This window comes from Dermacentor silvarum, chromosome 9, assembly GCF_013339745.2.
Source record: "Dermacentor silvarum isolate Dsil-2018 chromosome 9, BIME_Dsil_1.4, whole genome shotgun sequence".
NCBI lineage: Eukaryota > Metazoa > Arthropoda > Arachnida > Ixodida > Ixodidae > Dermacentor > Dermacentor silvarum.
Genome location: NC_051162.1, coordinates 124,041,024 through 124,063,139, shown reverse-complemented (window position 1 = coordinate 124,063,139; position 22,116 = coordinate 124,041,024). Strand labels below are relative to the sequence as shown.

General features: G+C 44.4%; 2 protein-coding genes across 9 annotated transcripts in view; both read left to right on the top strand.

Moving 5' to 3' along the window:
• The window catches only part of LOC119464227 (uncharacterized), a 192,586-nt gene that overhangs the window by 90,583 nt on the left and 79,887 nt on the right, over positions 1-22,116 (top strand). The window lies entirely within an intron of this gene.
• LOC119464231 (TNF receptor-associated factor 6) overlaps positions 1-22,116 on the top strand; it is a 163,178-nt gene that overhangs the window by 132,151 nt on the left and 8,911 nt on the right. The window lies entirely within an intron of this gene.

The window sequence follows — 22,116 nt, the reverse complement described above, 5'->3', positions numbered from 1 at the left end:
GCAAGAGCGGCCGCCGGGTGCGTCAGAAGCCGAGCTCATCTTTCAAGGACAAACGATTTCGCGAAGCGGTCGTTAACGGTTCGCAGAAGCGACAGGTTGTGCTCTTTCGGGTGGACAGCGGCTTCGGCGACGGCGGAGTCTGTCGTGCGCGGTGCGCCGACGTGACGAACATCGGAAAAGGTCGCGTCCGACGCTTCAAACTATCGCAAGAGGTTGACCTTTTCCTCGGATGACAGGACCTTCTGATCAAGATTAATTCATTGTTAAAAGCGGCGTGGACAACGGCTAGGCGCCGCGGACCACGGGCAACACTTTGAGGGAAAACGGCCAGCTACGGGTGCGACACTGACGAAGGTGCTCAGTGCAATCGACTTCTTTCTTTTGGCGTTTAACGCCTGTAAAAAAAAAAAGAAAAAAAAAACGGTCAAATGGGGTCACTTGCTGGAACAGATGTAACGAAAACATATTACAGTCAAACCCGGATATAACGAATCTGAAGGGGATCACAAAAAAGTTCGATATATAGGTAATTCGATATATAAAATAAGAACTTTATACAAAACTTTTCAGTGGGATTTTATTGCTGTTCGTTATACACAATAATTCGTTATATGTGGGTTCGATATATCCGGGTTCGACTGTGTATGTATGTGTATATATATATATATATATATATATAGCATTATCGGTTATTATCGTTGTGTAGAGGAAGAAAGCATTACTCGACCATGCATGTATCGGTGCGCAGATGGCGCCCTTGTCGCTCCGCGCATGACGCAATTCGAGCTAAATTTATAGCCTCGTGCGCGGCATTAACCAGAATTATTTTGGCTGAACAAAAAACATTCGAATGGCAGTTAGAAAGAGATGTATGCGAGCCAAGAACACTCAAAATTGCTCTCACACCACTTGCTACGCCGGGTGAGGTTTGTAGACTCGTTTAAAGATAAGTTCAACGTGCATCTAGCACAAAACAATGCCTTAATATTCGCGTGTTTTCGCACTGAACAAACTCAGACTCGGCACATGAACCGTCTGGAATCTTGCGGCAATCCGTAAAACAGCCAGTATTGCAGAGATGGTGACTTCAATTTATGCAGCTGAATGGATGCAGCCGCGCGAGTTTCTCGGAGTTCTCACCCTCGTTTGAAGCATCATGCGCGAACTGTTGTTTCCTGAGCCCCCCGAGATGGCGACACGCTGACACGTTTTTTGCAAGATGACCAAACACGATGTCGATATCAAAATTTATCTCGCTTAAGGCGAAATCGCAACAGGCTAGAAGAGGTTAGGAGAGGCGTAGCTCGCAGTATCTGTATCCATCCGAGCAGGGATGGCCGTTTTCGAGAGAGCTTACTATGCCATAGTGGTATAATTCATCAAACTCAGACTAGTGTACATCAGGAGTTGTAAGGCCTACAAATGTGTAATACGTTGCATAATTTCACACTTGCTCGGCTATGCCCTCCTCCGCGTTCGACACGTACGGTCCAAAAATGACATGAAGACACTCGGGGCAGCAATACAGAGGGATATCCAAACCCTTTCACCACGGCGGAACGTGTCTGTCTCCATAGCGAGCGCAAGCGCAGAAGATTATAGGTAACTAGGGACCATAGTACTGCGCATGCGCAGGCCGGCTGCGCATGAGCAGTACCGTGGCCCACTGGCCTCTAGTTATTGCGTACGCAAGCCTCTTGTGTCACCTAATCTAAAACTCTCTATTGAGTCAAGCGCAGGAGCCCCAATCATCTACGAGTGCAGCGGGCTCGAGCGGCGAAGGGCGGTATCAGGCGCCGCCAGTAAGGGGGAGCAGTGTCATTTCGTGACCCTATAGTGCCTAAGCACAATCTGCAACACAAGCGGATACACTACCAAGAGGGAGCGGGTACGACTGCAAAATTAGACCGTAAGACCCCCCACTAGCTGTAAAAAAAGCTAGGCATGTAACCTTTCTATATGCGTGAATAAAATTAACTTGTGTATTCGGTTATGTCATTTCTGTACCCTAGTGTCCATTATACATCGCCTGCAGTACGCACAAGACGTTGCATCTGCCCCACTGCGGCTGCGTTCAAGATAGAGCTTGCCCGGTATTTCTTTTTTATTTTTGAGTGATTAAGATTAGAGGGATTGTTTGCAGCGGGAACGGGGCCACTGACGCAAATATCACATGTTCCTAAAAAAAAAAAAAAACACAACGGAACACAATTCGTTGTTTTGTTGTACACAACGACAAGTTTCGCCCATCTTTTGTGCGCCAACTTCCGAGAAAAGAAAGCACGTGGAAGGTTTGTGATGTGGAGTGCGCTCTAATAAGTGTGAACGCTCACATAAATTTCTGACGGCATCGTGTATCGTGTCCCTTCATTCAAGTCGTGTAAAAGAAGGATTAAGTCAGTCGTAATAATGTCGACTCCCGTTAACTCCACTGGTACTGTGGCTTCAGAAGTGCGTCTTGCTATGCTTGCTTAATTTTATTTTCCGAGTGATTAGAGCCATATACATATTTCTCCATATATTTATGAAATATTTGTAATTACTTCGAAGGTTATCGTCCATAGCAGATGTATGCAAATTCATGGCCTAACGCATACTCTTGCTTATATGTAGGTAACACCAATAATATCTAGGGTAGCAAAATATTCTATAAGATGTTTAAAGCCGTACTGTCGGTTGCAATAATAAAGTATAGAAATGACCTCGCCTTCAACGATTCAAATCATGCAGGAAAGGTCTGTAGACATTTACAAAGGCTATCTGTTGTCATTAGAGTATGCATATAATTTCCGCGAAATTGTGCCTTACACGTACATTTGTTCGGTTCTTCTATACGCTTAGATAAAAAAAAGCAAATATCTCTTAATAAGCAAGAAAGTCCGTAAACTAGACTAAATGTCGAAATCTATTTTTCTACACGGAAAAAATTATATCGATAACTGTCTGTGCGTAACAAGAAAGCACAACTCAGTGGTGAATATCTTGTGCACTCGTCTTTTTGCATTCTGAACCATATCACGCAGAAGTCTGGATATGATTACGAAGGCTCCTATAGTTTCTCATAAAGTAGGCATAGAATTTCCCTAATCTTACAGTCACATTCATTTAATTGGTTAATTCTTGTCTATAAGTGGAAAAAAGAAAAATCTGTTAGAAGTGAGGTAAACTATGAAATGTCTACATACCCGCGGTACTGTGGAACTTTGTTTGCCCGTGGTCGCAGTTTCTTCATTTATTATAACTATGCATATAAAGCAGATCTCTGCATAGAAACGGCCATAAAATGTCTAATGACAGTACTTTCGAAACCTATAGTTTTCCACAGCTAGGAACAGCATCACCTTCAGCTCAACGATTCATATCATGGAAGCCAGTTCTGCAACGAAAACCGAAGCGTGTCAGCTCCAAGTCGTGACAAAACCTGCCGTGTACTGTCGAAGTCTATTTTCACATGGTAGCAATTTTATCGGTTGTTCAAGCGTATACAACAGCAAGAATATGCGGAAGAACGTCTATAAAACGTCTAAAGACAGTACGTTTGGGATCTAGTTTGGTACATGGTATATAGCAACGACGTCGCCTCCAACGAGACATATCATGCAAGCCGGTCCTGCAATGAAAACCTAAACCCGAGCGTGTCAGCTCCAAGCCGTGATGGGAGGGGGAGGGGGGCGAGGGAGGAGGCAGCTTGCCTCGGTGAAAAAGAAAGATGTGGCGCGTGCTTCGGGGTCTCCCGCTTTTGGGGTCGAAACCCGCCAACGTAAACACAGATGGCCCATCTGCGTGCGCCTATGGTTTTGGCCGCCAGGCACGCACACGCGCGGCCGCTTGCTTGTGCTATAGGCCCCGATTTATACAAGACCGTTGCCCGGGCTTGCCCCCTGGTTAAGAGTGAAGTGTACCTCGCTGTTCTGGTGGCACGAGGCTCGTGCCTTGCGCGCGCCTTGAGCTACAAAAACTCCGTGCTTTCGTTTGGAGCAACGTTCAAGGCCTGGCGCGCGCGCGTGCCTGCGAGTCCAGCCGCTTTGTGACGACTGTTTGGACTGCGGGTATCTTAATGGGCCCGTGCGGTTATTTTCGGCGACATACTTCCAACTAGGAGTTCACCGCGCGCACCTGTGCGATGAAATGATGGCATCCAAACTGTCATCTCAGTTGTATTAGAATGATCGAGAATAAACCGCGGACGTCGATGCATGAGCCTTTTTATTTTAACCTTTTACTTGCCAATGTTGTTTTCTCCAGAATGTTTTCTCAAGATTGCGATCTTTAATTACTACTTTCCCGTGTGAGCCTTCTCCGTCCTATATGCGTGCACATTGCCTAACCTCGTCACACCGCTTAGTTCTCTGTCAATCTCGACTACGTTTCCATTTCCTTGGCATTCGTTCTATTATAGGGCGCCGGTTATCATCCCTACGGATTGCATGAACTGCCCGACTCATCTCTTTCCTCTTAATTAGTATTAAGAGGATGAAGAAGCAGTCACATGTTCGAAAGTGCCTCCAACGTATACACTTAAAGCGTGACTACTCTCCCGTTAGCGCGACTCCTTCGTATACGCTGCGCAGAGACCACACTGTCATTTAGGCCGAAGTGTACGTGTGCGCTAGTTTAACTTCTTACTGCGTTATCTTTTACATGGCGCGTGCATGTGTACTTTGCATCATCGCGTCATTTCGTACGTCATTCTCGTCATCAATAGTGACATACTCTGGCATCTGGAGTGGCATATGCGTGACATATACTAGTCATAAGCTAGACAGTTCGCTCGACGTATTTCGGCCAGCACTCCGTGCGCTTCTACCATGGCGACGGTCGCCAATACCTTACTCACATGGGCCACACTATATCACTGAGGAAAGTTTTAGCGCAGCGGTTGCTCGCCGCATTAATGGCGCACACAAATGGAGCATTAGAAGCAAATAAGCAGTTTACTATATAGCATAATCAGGACTCATTTATGAGTTCGAATGATATCTGTTTAGCCAGAGATGTCTGGCTCCCTGAGCCACGTAGCATGCTCAACTAGGTAACTTATCGGGTTTTAAGTTCCACTGTGGTTGCTGGGATCAAATGTATCGAACTTCTGCTCCGATTTTATTCTTGCTTGCGCGCACTTGGGACGCTCAAAACCTTTCCGGAAAAAAATATTCGTATTTACAAGTATGGCGACTTCGATTTGAATCGAATAAGGCAATATTCCGTTCGTTATTCAAAAGTTTCGAGCATTCGCACACTCTTCGAAATGAGCAAAGCGTATAATAAAATGGCTTTGGTATCCTTTTCGCGCTTGTTCTCACACACCGTTTGCTTTAACTATAATAGGCTTGGGAGAACACGTTGTACGGTCATAACCTCGGAATGTTTTTGCTATACAACCGGAAACATCCTTTGAAGTCTACGCTTGGTCTACATGAAGTGCCATATTTATGGAACATTGAAGCAAACAAAGCTGCACTTTCAGGGCATGTCTCAGCTAACGGTAAAAGAGGCCGGTATTATTTCAGGCTGCGCGCTGGTTCAGGTTGGCTCGAGAAAAAAAAAGAAAAAGAAAAAAAACGAAGCGACATGCAGTTTTTTTCTGCGAGGGCCAAGAAAAACCAACAGTCCTGGTCTGGAACGGGCCGTCGCTCCTTTGGCTGTCTGCCGACGGGGGTTTTGGAAGGTCACAGGGCTATGAGCGCGGCGTATACACGATCGAGATCGCGGGGGCGAATGGTGCTGGCGATAAGCGGTATTCATGCCGATTCACTGATTGATTGACTTTTAGCTGATTTATATAGATTTAGTGTAATTGCTTTAGCTGCTGCTTGTCTCTATTTCTCTGGTCGAATTGTTCCGTGACAAACATTTTAGGCAAGGATAAAATATCCAGGCCCCTTTTCTATTCTCTATAATAATCTCTCTATTAGGGAGTTTCAGAAACAGCTTGCGCAGCAATACTTAGCTTACGCCTAACCACCCTTTATATACAAAATAATACTAGATTTCGGTTTCAGCGTACGCATGCACTGTCCCTAATCCTATACTTCCGAGGTACGCTAAGCTGCTCAGGCGCTTTATTTCTAACACATTCTATTAGGGAGTTTTAGAAACCTCGCACGTAAAATTAGCACATGCGTTAATCACCCTCTATACAAAAGAGCCCGCGGTCTCAGTTTCTGCGCACGCGCATTGTGTCGCTGGTGGTAATAAAGGGACTTTCTGCGCACGTTAATTTGTTTGGGGAAAGCTATTTCCAAAAACTACCCGATGGGAAGTTTTAGAAACAGTGTAGCTAGTATGCTATCATACGCTTACCGCCCTCCATTCAAAAGACGGATGTTTCGTGGTCTACGCGTGACCAGTGTCGCAGATCCCGCTATTCGGTCGTGTGCGCTCTTAATCTCGTTCCGCGTAACCACATCTTGGTTTTGCTCCACATGCGTTCTGCCAACTAAGTGGAAGATATTTACAAAAAAAAAATGGAGGACGCTTAAGCTCCGCCTTTAAGGGATCTTTGAACGCGATAGCATTCAAAGATCCCTGAATGCTTGTCAGGCTTCCCGGCAACTGCAGCTTTCTTTTTTTCTGCACCTTCGCCTCGGCGCGCCGCCGCTAAAGAGGCGAGCGCCATCTGGGTGGCGTTTTTGCAAGGACCACCGACTGGGTCGCGCCACTGTATGAATGGTAGAAATGCTGGAAAGGGGGGTTTGTGTTCGAGTTTCCGCGTAACCGAATTAGGTTTTCACGTATATTCAAATTACAATCCGACGCTATCATGTCTGTAGGTTGTGTTTAAGTCGTACTTTACGATTTTTCTGACGTATTTTACTCTGAGAAATTCAATTAGGTCACCAGCGCCTCTGCGCCACGCGGAGGGCCTGCGTGGCCTTCGGGATGATTTTCTTGGTCGGACAACGCCGCCGTCGCCGACACCGGATTTTCGGCGACACGGGGCCCTTAACGCTGTCGCGTTAGAATGTTCTACTCGTTAGCGCAACTTATGTGAAACGAGATTAATGCTATAAGCCTCTTGAGCAGGCTGTATTTCTCGCGTTCCCTCGAATGCGGAGCTAGGGCACACCCCGTAGCAACAGCGCAGAATTCATCCTGTTGACACCCGACGTCTTCTTGCCGTCCGGGCTCGTCACTCGCAAGACGATGCCTTCGCGCCCATACACAGCGGCGCGCGCGCACAAACCGCGAGATCGCGTTGCCCGCGCGCCTTTGCTTCGCCGCCGCCGCTTGTTTTCGAGAACAAGCGCGTCGCCACGACGCCAGCCTGAACGCGATCCGCCGCCCGTCAGCGGACAAAAGATCCATCTCTCGGGGAGCGCGTACATATCATCTCGAGACGCATTGTTCGGCCCGTCTGTGCCGTCCCGTCGCTCATCATCATGCCCAAGCGAAGTGGGCACGGGGACAATGAAGAGACGGGTTCGCAATGATGGCCGGGGTGTTGTCGGAAAGTCCCCGAGTTTGACCTATTACACGTGTTGCTTGTTGCCGCACCATAACTTTGCTCCGTGAACTTATAAAGCGTTCCAGTTACCGATGACGGGTGCTGATTTCTTAGAAAGCCAGAAACGGAGCGCGTAGGTCAAGTACATTGTCAAGACATATTGTGCGCCTTACCTTTCCCGAAATCGCCGTGGGGTGCAGGAGCAGGTTAACCTACATTAAATTCAGGGGTTGGTTTCACGCGCCAAAATTACAATCTGGTTATGAGGCACCCCCTAGCGTGGGATTCCAGATTCATTTTTTTTTTTTTACCAGCTGTGGTTTTTTTAACGTGCTCCTAAACCGAACTATACGCGAGTGTTTTTGCGTACGAAAAGGCTACCTATTAGCGGAATAATGTTAAGCTAGAACTTTCCACACGTTACTTTTTGCCGTACTACGAGGCTATCGGCATGCACCCTTGCCTGACGTCACGCAAGCATATCTTTAGCGTCGCAAAAGGAAGCAATTTTGCGTATTTGAACCATGGTTCTTTGCTGAACTAGTTGGCTCATACATTCCGGAGCACCAGCTGACACTTATCAATAGCATCTTTGGGTAGCAGAGCGGCGATCTACATATCTACATGGGAAGTAAGAGAAGCGGCAGGAAAGATAACTGACAACACTTCTTATTGCGCACATCTGTTCTCTTACTTCCCATGTAGGTCGTCGCTTTGCTAAGCAAAGCTGCAACATTGCCAACATGCCCGTTCAGCCACCCTTGCGAATTACATTATCAGTAGACACTCAGCAAAGTGTCGTCTTCCTTCGGTCCTGTCCAAATAAGTTTCTACCCGCCGCGGTAGCTTAAAGGCTATAGTGTTGGGCTGCTGAGCACGAGGTCGCGGGATCGAATCCCGGCCAGGGCGGCCGAATTTCGATGGGGGCGAAATGCGAAAACACCCGTATACTAAGATTGAGGTGGACGTTAAAGAACCCCAGGTGGCCCAAATTATTGCGGAGTTCCCCACTACGGAGTGCCTCATAATCAGATCGTGGTTCTGGCACGTAATACCCCGCAATTTAATTAAAATATGTATCTGCTGATTTCCCCGGAATTGCGTATTTGAGGGCCCCGACCTGGGTGTAACCACCGGATTGATTGGCGGGGCCTCCGGCCCCGCTTTAATTCTTTCTCCACAGGACTTCAATAAAATTCGTACTCACTCACTTGAGTGTCACTTTTTTTTTTTTTTTTGGGGGGGGGGGGGGGGGAAAGTGACCAAAAAGTTGACATGATGCATTTCTTAAGCGTAAAATTTCTGTAACCTTTTCTTTGTTTGTTTTTAACAGTAAACAATGAACGGTCCTCAGCTGCTCGTGCCACAATCTGTTGCGGAACCGAGAGCTGCTTCTGGAATTCGGTGCTCATGGAAGGTACGGGCACCCGGATGCGTAGCGTTCCCATCTTCCTAGGGGGAGGAAGGAAGCGGGGGGGGGGGGGGGGGGAATCTGAACTAACTGTGCCATTGAGGGAGACACACAAAATAAATCATTGTTGTGATCAAAAATTTGGAAGTTTATTTACGCATGGTTCATTCCTTCGTGCAAAAAAGTTGTCGCAGTTTCACCTGAAAGGCAAAGCATCAATTGCGATAGCAAATTTGAAGAGAGCTATACGGAGTAATGATAGCAGCTTTATCAGCTGTATAAACTTGGACATGCAGCAGCACCGGCAACACGCAGAACTGTTGTCGACGCCGTCGGCGTTTTGCCAGCGTTCGCTCAAAATGCGTGCGGCGTTGGTGACTGTTGCCGGAGCCTCTGATATAAATAGGCACTTGGTGCCGCAGCTAAACGTCGCCTCCCTTCCCTACCCCTCCCCCCCCACGGCCTTTCGTGCGTCGGAAGAAGGCACGTTTGCTCTACATATATGGTGATTGTAGAGGAGGAAAGAGACGCCTACTTCTGCAGCCCTTAAGGGAGCACAGCGCAGAACGCGCGTTTGTTCTCCGCCGTGCGTTCACTCCCCGTGAAAGCGCGCGTCCCTCGCGCCCTTTCACTCGCACATACAGCGTTCGGCAAGCGGCGACGATTTCATCTCCGTTGACGTCATACGGAACCTCACGGCGACGGCGACGGCGACGCCGACGGCAGAAATCTGCTTTTGAGTGTCCATATAATTGCTATCGCAATAAAAGGATCTCCTTGTAGATTCAGCAACAACCCGTAACCACCGAACAAAAGAGCTAAGATACATTCGGTCCTTGGTTCGCCCTTAATTATGCGCCGCAGCTTGTTACTTAGTTTCTAAAGCACTTCACCCACAAGAATACCAGAATAATAAGTACGGTCCATTACAAAGTCCACTTGCTGATAGTTGTATGTAGGCTATTTAATAATTTCATATCCGGGAGCCTCCGTGAGTCCTACTATGTGATAAGGTTACAGTAGTATGCTACATGTCCAGAACAAAATGCCGTATCCCGTATCTCTCTCTTCTTAGTTGTGTTATTTGATAAATCATTGAACAATTAGAAAATACCTAAAGATAGCAAAATCGCCAATGTCGCGCCCGCACATAAATGGGGAGACCGTGATAAAGTGTGCAAATATATAGGTCTGTGTCCTCGACTTCGGCATGGCCGTGACTTCGGTCTCCCCTTAAACAATGGAGCATGTGACATATTCAAATCTGATGAAACATTTACAAGAACACAACTTTTTGCCGTCTTCACAGCGTAGCTTTCGTTCCGGTTTATCGTGTATACGACGCAACTTACAAAGTTTATTCATATCGCCTTGAGTTTTGACAAGGATTGACAGCTGGACGCAGTTTTCCTAGGCTTTAGAAAAGCCTTTGACGTCATATCACAAGACATTCTCTTGCGTAAACTACCTTTCTTAGGAATACCTGGTTACCTTCTTAGATGGATTAGGGTTTATCTGAGCGGCGCACCACCAACGCGTGGTTTTGTATGGTTTATCGTCGACATCTGCTGATCAGGCGCGTAGCCAGGGGGGGGGGGGGGGGGGGCTGATGGGGCTTCAGCCCCTCCCCGAAATTTTTTCGTGCCGGCATGCACCGCCGACCAAAACTACCACCGACGCCGGGAATAATAATAATAATAATAATAATAATAATAATAATAATAATAATAATAATAATAATAATAATAATAATAATAATAATAATAATTTACTTCGCATGAAAAGAATGACATGGTGGAGTTCTGGATAAAAAGTTGCACGCAGGCAACTTGACCAGCCCAAAAACCCATCAAAGGCAACAGAGGGCGTCGGGCGCTCACATGTGAGTAAACAGATGGGAAGGTGTCAATTAAAAAAAAAATGTGTACGAGACAGGTAGGAATACACTTTAACAATTAGAAAAACAAGTAGTCTGCATTAACACGGAAATATTGAATTTACACATGAGCATTATAGATTACATAAAGAAAGTCTTATTATACGAAAACAGGAAAAAAATTGGAAAAAAAAACATAATATAGCACTATATTCAGTGCAGCATAAACTAAAGCAAATAAAGGGGGGGAAAGTCATACAATATTGCATATGAACAAACTCATTAAACAACAAGGATTAGTTTGACTGAAAGTAGTTGTGCAGGCTGCATAAGGACAGAAGGTCTATTTCTCGTAAGGCGAGGTTACTGAGTAAAGTCGGAAGTGTATGTCGAAGCATTTGTTGACCATAATTCGTTCATGAGTGCAGAATGCTCCATGGTTCAGGTGTCCTAGTGTCATAGGCTGCGACATGTTCGTGCAGGCGAGCTATGTTCAATCATTCTGCACTCTGTCTACATTGTCTTTTTCACGCTCGAAAGACATTTCGGCACGAACATTGTGAACTCGGGCTGGATTTCGTGGCACCTGTGGTGGATTTCGTGGCACCTGGGGTCAAGTAACGCAAGGAGCCCCATCCGAGCACAAACTTTCAAGGGCTTTTCGATAGCGAGCGCGCGCGTTGCGGCATGGACACGCTCTGCGCGTTACGGAGCGCAATTCCAAAATTTTATGGGTGTAAAGTTCTCAAAATTTTGACGCGAAAGGTGCACTGACATTTCCAAAGGCGTGCTTCAAAAGATTTTCAATTCTGGAACTTTATGGGGTTAATGCTGTTATGAACTTGGACCAACATGCGTGCACTGGAGCCCTCGTGTCCAAGCCGTTCCAGAAATGAAAGCACGCGTTCGCAATCTTCCACACACACGAAAATTCTAAATATCACCGGGACTGTCAGCTAGCGGCTGTTACTTTTCTTCAAACATTTTCAGGACGCGTGCCCAATGTGATCAATCAGCTGGACCAGGGCAGGCAAAGTAAAATTTGAGAAAACAGGAGGAAGGAAATGGCCTATTATTGAGGAAATTCTTTTTGCGGGCTACAAGGTCTGGCTCTCGTTGGCCACAGGGACAGTGGCCCTATGGATTCAAGCATAGGCCCCCCTGAAAATACAGGTATTTTCAGAGTGCTTCTTCGCATGCAAGCTAATTGTGGAGATACATATCTGAAGAACCATTTGGAAAGTTGCCCCAGTAATGCCTCTTATTTAAGCCCAGATGCACAAAACCAAATTATAGAAATTTGTGGCGAAATTATCAAAGAAAGCCTAGTTGCATAAGCAGGCTGCTTCCGTACTTGCTGACGAAACGACGGACATCGCCGGAATCGAACAGCCTACTGTTTGTGCAAAGTACCTAAACAAGGATGCCAACGACATCGAGGGAGTGTTTTAGGTTTTAGCACCGGAATAGATGCCCATCTATCATTGCGACTGCAGGTTCTATGTAAATGTGTACAAACTGTTCCAGATTCTAGTCACCCTTTCAGTGACCACTGCCAGCGCAGAGAGAATATTTTTTACAAGAGTTTACTAAAAAACTACTTGCGCTCCACAATGTCTGTGGAACGCATGGTTAGACTGGTGCTTCTATACACCCACAGAGACGTCGGCATCAACGTGTCCGAAGTCATTGACCGCTTCGCTCAACTTCCCCGCCGAGAGAAGTTTGTCCTTTAGATAGCGAAGCAGGAAAAATCAATGCAACTAAAAAGCTCTATTCCTTCAGGTCCATAAGCTCGTAATTATGAAAACGTATGACTGTTCGTTAGCTTTTAAAACCGCAGAAATTTTAGCCGTTTATTCTAGCAGGTAGCATCATGATCAAAATTATCATGCGAATACGAAAATTACGAGGACATCAATAACCAATTTTGACCGACCTTGCTCATTGAAAGCCCGGCCCACGATGCGTTTGACAAAAATACACTCGGATATTGGGTAGTAACTTGCCGCATCATCTGTGTCTTTCGCTTGTCCTTTTCCTTCCTTTTTAGCTACCTGCTTTTATTTCTTTTTTTTGAAACGAAGTAAAACCCTCCTTTAATTTTGGGTGCAGAATAATTGTTGTCGCTGTGCAGGCAGTTAAATTACACATTTTCGTACTGATTTCTGCATTATTCCTCTATTATTCTACCTGTATGGTGCTGTCACGACCGCTGCATGGCCCGAGTACATATCATGATGTCTGCGATCATAGTTTTGTTCTTGCCTAGATCATCTGTCTTTCTGTGCGCAAAGTTTACTATCTCTGACTCCGCAACGTGTTTATTTGTCTTGTTTGACGCATAATATACAGTGACGTTTGCTTAAATACGTAGATTTATTGGAGACTTAGACGTACATTTAAATATCTTGTTGCGAGGTGTTGTGTATACAAGCAGTGAACTTTGTTTCCAGCGACTCTTTCTTGCCCTTAGCGAGTTGTATCTCCGCATTTGTATATTCCATTCTATCTTCACATTTCTAATGTATATTTTGCAGAACTCCTACTTTTATGTGATTGCCACAGATACGAAGATGAGAGGATTGCCCTTCGGGCGGCTTTGGGGCACTTAGACGACAGGTTTTTTACGGAGGAAAATATCTTGGGTGCGTGGCCTCGTGCGTCTGCTATGTGCAGGGCTACAAAGGCGCTGCTGTGTTTTTTGAAGTGCACAAGTCTGTATGACCGCCTGTGACGAAACTCAGCGATGAACGCTTAACTGTAAATGTGCAACGTGTGAACTGTGAAATTCTCTCTTCCTTCTCTTTCAATCCCTTCTACCCCTTCCCCAGTGCAGGGTAGCCTACCGGGCTCAGCATGTTTAACCTCCCTGCATTTCCCTTACGACTTCTCTCTCTCTCTCCTACTTTTTATTTGTACTCACTGTTGCGAGTATAATCTCGGTGTAATTACAATACACGACCGGTAACAGCTGCTCCTGCGCAATCTATTGCAACGAGGGACAGCGTCATTGAGGTTTTTTCCTGGCCGTTGCATATGTGCAAAAATGTAAACAAGGTTCTTGAATGACGAAGATTCATCAAAATATTTGTCCTCAACTTATTCATTAGATGGCCTTTACGTTCTTCATATCAGCTGTATACATTGCTTTGCTGGTTTAGAACTCATATAGTTCTAATGTCCGTGTGATACTTTCTTTCCTTATTAAATAGCCGAAAAAAAAACGCGGTCGCATTAACATCAGTTATTTCTGCCAGAATTTTTAGGACATACGAATATATTCTTTTATGAAAAATACATATTTTATTTGACAGTGCATAGCGTTCAATAATTCGTTTGCAGCATCTAAGATACAATGGCATTGGCAATGCAGTTATTATTCATGTATTTGATCCCTCGACAAATTCTATATAAGGAGGAGGCCGCGCTGCAACCTCAGCCCCCCCCCGAACAAAATTTCTGGCTACGCCACTGGTTGATGTTGTACAACGGAAATCTCATTAACTTCACCATATAAAATGTCCTTGCTTCTTCTGCATTATTGACATGGTTTATGGTAGCACTAAAAAATTCTTATTTACCTTGTTTACAGTCCGTAATCGGCCCTTTATTACTCCCTGTGTATGACCCAACTCCCGTGGATAGTTTCAGACTCAAAATCCTTTCAATAAGGTACAGCAATGGCTTTCGAATTACACATTCTCGCGAACTGAACTTTGGTTTCATGTAACGCCTCCTAGTCTGCCATCGGAGGGGGCTCTGTGTGTGTGTTTCTTTTAAATTTTAATGAAGTACTCGACAAGGTATGCCGCAACTAATCATTTCAAACTAACCTTGCTAAGATGACCCAAGCTTCTGTAGTAGATTGAACAATTTCTTTAATCATTTAAATTAGTTATGGCTAATGGTAGAAGTGCCTTACGAACTGATATTCAATCAGGCGTGCGAAAATGATCGGTGCTACGAACCTTATATACTGATTCATATTAACACCTTGCTGCTACCTATAACTTCTAACATGCACTTGTTCATAGGTGATTGTGGTATATTCCGGGAGATTGCTAACCGTCGGGTGGACAATACGATAGGGTAACTTGATTCGAATTAATATTTGATTAGCGCGGCAAGTGGCCAAGATAACAAAAATATTACCAAATGCAAAGTAATTCGCGTATCTAGGTCTTCTTATAGTACTTAAACTTGTCATCTTAACACTGTCGCTTTAGATACGTCACGTCATATAAATATTTGGCGTGCACATCACAAGCAATTTACACTGTCAATTCATGTAGAGCATCTTATTGAGAATGAAAATCACAGGTCTGGGTGCAACGTTTCCAAAGCACCGTGTAATTACCGGTGCCTTTCTACAAGGCACTAATGGACTCGATAACTCAGCATTTCTGCGCAACATGGCTATGTGTGCTCGTACTTTGACCTGCTACATTGTCGCGTTCCTATTAACGCGTTATTGAAATAGTGTGACGGTGCGCTAACAATGAGTGATCGTTCATGCGTTTTAACAATCTGTTAAAACGCATGAATTAGGTTGTTGTCGAGACATACAATTATAGATTTCGAAATAGTGTCGGGAAGGAATGAAAAACCATAAAAACCGTTTTTAGCGGATTGATGCACAACATGTTCTTTCGACACCAGGAAGTATGTTATGCAGATCAACGTTAACATTTTCCTGTAGCTCGTCGAACATTATTAGCGCAAGTAAAATAGTCGGGTCGTCTGCATATAATATACAGTCGGTAGTTGTCAAGACGTTAGGTAGGTCGTTAATAAATAGTAGAAACAGTAGCGGGCCTAGAATCGAGCCCTGAGGAACGCCTGATTTATGTTTTAGCACATGACAGTTTGCCGTCAATCTGAAAACGCTTGAGTACTATTGGTTAGATAGCTAAAAATAAACTGAAGTGGCGGGCCAGTTATGCCGTAAGATTCAAGTTTATGTATAAGAATTTGGTGATTAATGGTGTCAAAAGCTTTCGTTAAATCTATAAATACACTTCCAACCAGCAAGCCTTGGTCGATTGCCTTCTTGACTTTATCGGTAAAGGTTAGAAGCGCAAGCTCGGCTGAGCAACCCTGTCGAAAGCTTACTGTTTAGGTGATAGTAGATTAAATTTGCTAGATAGGATGATAAACGTGTATGAACTAGTCGCTCAATTTTTACTAAAAATGAAAGAGTACAAATAGGCTGTAGTTAATCAGAAGTTCGCGATCGCCTTTTTTGTAACAGGTGTTATTTTACCAACTTTCAGAGAATGGAGAATATGCCTGCTTAAACATTTTGTTAACAATATCTGCTACGATAGGAGACAGTTGATTAGAGACTAACTGATACGAGATGGGTGAACAGAGTCTAGGCCAGGTCCAGTAGACCTAAGCGAAGATATTTAGCGTGGAAGCTTGGGCGTGTTGGTGATTCATTGCCGAAAACACAGCGCAAAAAAAAAAAACGGACACGAGAGAGCGACACGCACACAGCGCTGACTTGCAACAAACTGGTGCAAGTCAGCGCTGTGTGCGTGTCGCTCTCTCGTGTCCGTGTTTTTTTTTTGCGTGGTTTTCGGTAAGCGAAGATATAATATGAAGAACTTCGTTTGCAGTCGTAGGTCGCAAGTAGAAAGAATGCATATGACGAGGCATGTCGGTAAGGGGGATCTGCTTGAGAATCGCAACTACTGCTGAAATACTCCCTGAAGGCATTCGCGATATCAGCTGGACGACAGTAGTTCTGGTCAGTTTTATTTTAGTTAAATGCTCATGACATTTATTATTAAGAATCGTTGATAATCTGCCAGTTGCGCCTCGTATTATTGCCATTATCCAAGATCTTGTTCTGAAAGTAATCTCGTTTGGCACATTTAAGTGGGGCTGCAAGTGTGTTAGAAGATCTTTAAACGAGATATAAGTTCACAGTTAAATGGCTCACAAATTACCCTTTTGTGGAGCCCATTTTTCTTCAAGATACATCGAAGTAGAGCCTCGTGACCCAAGGTTTTCGAGGCGAACTAAAAAAAACGAGTTATGGTAAATGTAGTAGTGCATTCGTGAATGCAGCGAGTAATTTCAGCCAAAAACAACTGACAAGCCTCTTCAGCGCATGATTCACATAATACGGCGGTACAGTCATTTGACTATATAGAAGAAATAAATTTTGGGGAGTCAAATATACTTTCTCCTTCTTTTCAGTCGATTTAGAAGTTTCTGTACCTAAAGTCAGGAATATAGGGTAGTGGTCGGTTATGCTGTGTCGATGACTCCTGCTGTAAAATCTGTACTAATGTTGGTTATTAGTGATCAATTAAACACCTTAGATACCCTCATGTCACATCTAGTTGGAGAAGAATTAAAGAAGCAAGGCCATAGCTGAGAAAAAACCCGAGATAATCAGAACATAATGGAATATTAAGGTCGATATGTTTATGTTGATGTCTCCGCAGATAATGACTTTTTGTTTCGTTCGTAACAGTGTGCACAACTTTACAAACTGTCGACAAAATCAGTATGACGATGATGGTGAGGGATGAATGCACGCTAACACTGTGTTCGGCCATCAATTGAAAAAACACTCTGATCCATTCTAACCGTATAGACTCGCAGAGCCAATGAGAAAAAGCAAGATCATCGCGGCGTTTATATGGCAATGACGATTTAATAAATATTGCAGATCCGCCGCAGTGGCGTAACACGATAGCAGTATCCTGCATTGTACTGTGGTAGCGCATATAAATTCTATCGTCCAGTGACAAACCATGTTTCAGATAGACAGATAAAATAGAAGTTATCATTAGTTATCGAAAGAAATGCAATGAAGCTGTCAAAGTTTTTCGTAGAATACGAATATTAAAATGTATCAGCGATAACTTGGGACTTCATCACTGAAATATTTTTTTAGATCCAGACAAGAAAACATGCTTGCGAATGGTAATATACGCAGCCGCAAAACACTAGAAAGCTAGGTGAAAATAGCAAGATCACCGCACTAGAGATACGGTAGACACGGCTGTCATCTGTCCTTCTGGCCTTGATTACGCAGTGGTCTGTCCAGAGGTGTTTCCAGCCTTTTGCTTTTTTCAGTTCAAGAGCTTGTGCGAACAGCCGTTTCCTTTCTTGCGTGAGATGATCGTTTGCATATAAGGGTTTGATCCTTTTGTGGAAACTAAAGGGGTCGCCGTGGTCAAGCAGCCTTGATGCCTTTTTCAGGAACTCAGTTTTTTCTCGAGAGCAGAAGCGTGCAATTTATTTGTTTCTTTTTTGGCTGGTACACGATGCGCAGTATCGACATCCTCAGGTGCGATTTTGCATCCTATAGCATCACCATAGACTGAACAACCGCAAGACAGCTATCATCTTTGGTTGCAGGGACACCTGTTATTTCTACATTATTTAGTCGGGAGTACTGTCCAGTTCAGAAACCCTGCGTGCCAAGTGGCCATTTTCATCTTCAGAGCCGAGTTTTCAAAAGCAAGGTCGGTATTCTGCTTCTTAACCGTCTCGAAAAGTTTATTGAACATGTTAAGACTGTCACGCATGCAGCAACCTCGGCACGTAAAGTGTCCATTTCTTTTGACAACTCAGCATTGGTCGGCATTGTGCAAACAGCACGCAATTGGCAGCATGCAATTTGGCAGCAGCGGCAGCGGCACAGACAGATAAAAGTACGGTTGGGAAAAAAAAGGACCAACCTGTGGCAAAAGTAGGAGTAGATTAGCGACTTGCTCGCGACCCAAACCGCTGCGCCAAAAGGTGAGGGACAGCGCCGACGATGCTTGCTTATATGGTGGAACTTGTCTGGTAGAGGGCAGACGCAGTAGACCAGTCACTGTCGTGACGAAGGTCAGCTGGGCACTGCACGTGTAGAGGTGACAGCCTTTCTTGCTTCAGCTCGTAGATTGTTCCGCATATGCTGTGGCAAACGTAGGAGTAGATTAGCGACTTGCTCGCGACCGCAACCGCTGCTGCACAAAAGTTCGCAATGTTCTTATCGGTACAATGCTAATGTCAACTAAAGTGAGTGTGTCGGTAGTGGGCAGAGCCTCTTACCGTCTACCACAGCGATCACAAGCAATACTGTGCAATTGTAGAGTCGTCCGTCAAAGTGAGTGAGTGCGTCTAATCAACGGCTACATGATCTAAAATAAAGGCTCTGCAACTTAACAAAATGTGCCTTCAGTCAGCCTCAACGTCAAAAATACATCCTAAATACGCAATCAAATCACAGACGCCTCGCACTCGGGTTGTCAGCATTTCTCGGTTCGTGTGTTGTCGTTGACTTTGGACTTTGATTCAGTGGCTTGGCGAAAGCTTCGCGTTCAACATCTTACTTTGGGATACGGGCTTTGATTTTACTTCGTTGTTATGCAGTACTTTCAGAAATTGTACGATCATTCAGAGCAGCTAATGCGGGGATTCATTTATTTACACGAAGTAAGTATGTCATTCAGTATTTCATCCTCCTGTATTTTCCTGAAATAGACCCACCTTTATGCAGTGTAATAGCATCACCAATGGCGAACATTTTCGTTAATAACATTTCTTAAGTGTGTATCAACAGACGCCCAGTACCTTTTCTGTTATCAACTCACCATACTTGTTTTGTAACGCTATTTACTGGTAAACACGGTAGTAACGACTCCTTGTTACTGTCATCGACCTTAGGGACATGACACCAAATTAGTAATGAATAAATAACAGAAAAAAAACGCTACCAAAATAATATCAAGTCTTGCAACTCTAAAGTTGTTTGCGTAATTAACCATCATTTACAAATACCAGCCGAGCCTATAGTTACCATTTTCTTAAAGAGGACCAAGCATGAAAAAAAAGTTTGAATTTAATGTTTAGTAACGCATTTGGTTGCTATTGCTGTTTCTCGACTTGCCCAATTAAAGAAAATACTTACATGGAAAAATACTTACAATAAAGAAAATACTTACTTCGTGTTTTACACTTCGAAAGCACAATATGTTTAATTGTAGACGGTGAAGGCGGATGAGTTTGACCACCTGGGTTTACTAAACAACACGTCAATCTTTACTAAATACTTGTGGCGGCAGCCTTGATGCTGAAGATTTGCTAGCCCTAACGCAACCCACATTGCCTTAAGTGGCGTATACATTTAATACAAATATCGCTATTTGTAGATAACAGCCCTTCTGTGCCTATCTATCTATCTATCTATCTATCTAAAGATAGATAGATAGATAGATAGATAGATAGATAGATCTATTTCTTATTATCATCTTACACCAAGCCAGCGGCCAAAAATGTGTGCCAGTTTGGACAATAGGTAAGTGGTCGTGCCGCCGTCACGTCTTAGTCATCACTCGTCATTCTAGCTTCGTGATCTTTCTCATCATACCACCGCCGTGACGCCTTCTACGCCGACTCAGTCACTAAAGTTGTGTAATAGAGTTGACCATGAACATGTGTATCATGGTCATGATGCCATCGTGGTCGTAGCATAGTGGTCATTCCAGCTTTTTCAATCACTCTCGTCATGACTTGTCCTCACGCCATGATTGGTGTACTGTCGTAATACTTTCGTTTGTACACCCTTCGTGATGCCGTCATGGTTGTTTCATCGTTGTGATTCTAACTTATTCATTCGGCCCACGTCATCGTCACAAGTCTTAGTCTTAGAATATGTTGTCATGCTCTTGCTTCCAGTAGTCATTTTACGTAGTCATTATTTCAGTGACGTCACCCGATTTTCACGCCGTCATCGTCATACGAACTTCTTCCTTCCATTGACATCAGTCCGTGTATCATTCTTCCCACAGTTATGCTGAGGTCAGTCAATCGTTGTTTGTAAATAATTCGTCGTGTCGTCACGCATTGAATTGTCATCAAATGCGTCAATTAAATAAGAATTCTTTATTCGGGGATCACAATGCCGCGAAATAACACATAAGGCCTCTATTTTTTCTTGTAACACAGGCTGCAGGGAACAGAAAAGGCTCATTACGCGTTGCCTGCGCACCCATAATTTATCAGTAACTCAGTCTCTGCCTATATGATCAGTCTCCTTAACTCGAGCCCAGTCACGAACTCCTTCGGCATGAATATTTATCAGCCTATGGATATTTTTCAGCTATGAAATTTTAATCAGCCTCTCCCAACAGCCACCCCCAAGGCGCTTTTTTCTGCTATAGGCGTCCGGGCTGTGTTTGTGATTCGTGGAATTTCTAACAGAGAGAGATCCCGAAATCCTAGACAACCGACCATCGCACTGCAATCACTGTCCCGGAAATGAAAACCGAGCGGATGTGTTGACTTATGAACATCTATTTAGGATGACGAACGTTTAGATTATTTAAGGCCAGCACCAAGGCCCAGTAAAGAGAGTGCTCGCTCCCCTCGTGCTTCATAGGAACATCTAGTTAAAAACGCCTCGGAAAATCGAATCGGGTGGGAAGGATATAAATAACTATCACAAACAGCGGATACTTGCCTAAGTTGGATAGCGTTACATTACCACGACAGATGAACAAGAATCCCATGATTTGAAGACGGGTGTCGTGGCTCTGATAATGTGTCAAAATTATATTTCCATCATAGGGATAGTCGGCCCTAGATAAAGACGGCAGAGCGCACAAAACGATTCTTGGGCAATTGTCGCTTCGCTTACTGTGGCCGGACACGAAGACAGCCTCAACAATTCAAAAAATCAGGAAGCCAAAACAAAAAATCGGTTCAACCAAGCTCAACTACATATATGGGAAGGAGGTAGCTCAACTCACAGCTGGAGATGCACCTTGAGATATTTAACCAATAACAGAGTGGTAACCATTCTCGATGAGAAAGGTATCATGAAGACAAGAGCTCGCCTCGAGAACGCGGGACTCAGAGAAAGAGAGACTATTTTTTTATGGAAGGTAGAAAGTTCGACCTGAAGATTAGCCTGAAGCTCTGCACAGGGGAGGCGCAACGGGGATGTAAAGGCTGGATGAGGGATGACAATGACATAGCAGAGAGATGCACAATGTCAATGGAAGTTCAGCATTGTAATGATTATCAGCGAACACCAAAAGTCATGGAGAAATATCATCCGCCTTCTAGATCTTGGTGGGTGCCATGTTTCAAACGGATCTCAGATTGAGCGAGAAATCACTGGTGTGCTGCCGAACAATCATCCGCTGGTGTTGTCGAAATTTTAGCCGAGCTACGCACCACTTTTGCTAGTGATAGCTCTACAAACTATGAAGTGCAGTGCTCAGAAAAAGGTGTGACGTGTGCCCGCCATCGCGCGAGGCGGCGAGTGCCACCAACGATCCCACTTCTTAGAAGTCCTGTGAAAAAATTCCCGCCCTTCGAAGTTACGGGACCGGATTTTGCCAAGGTAATGTTTGTCGAAGACCG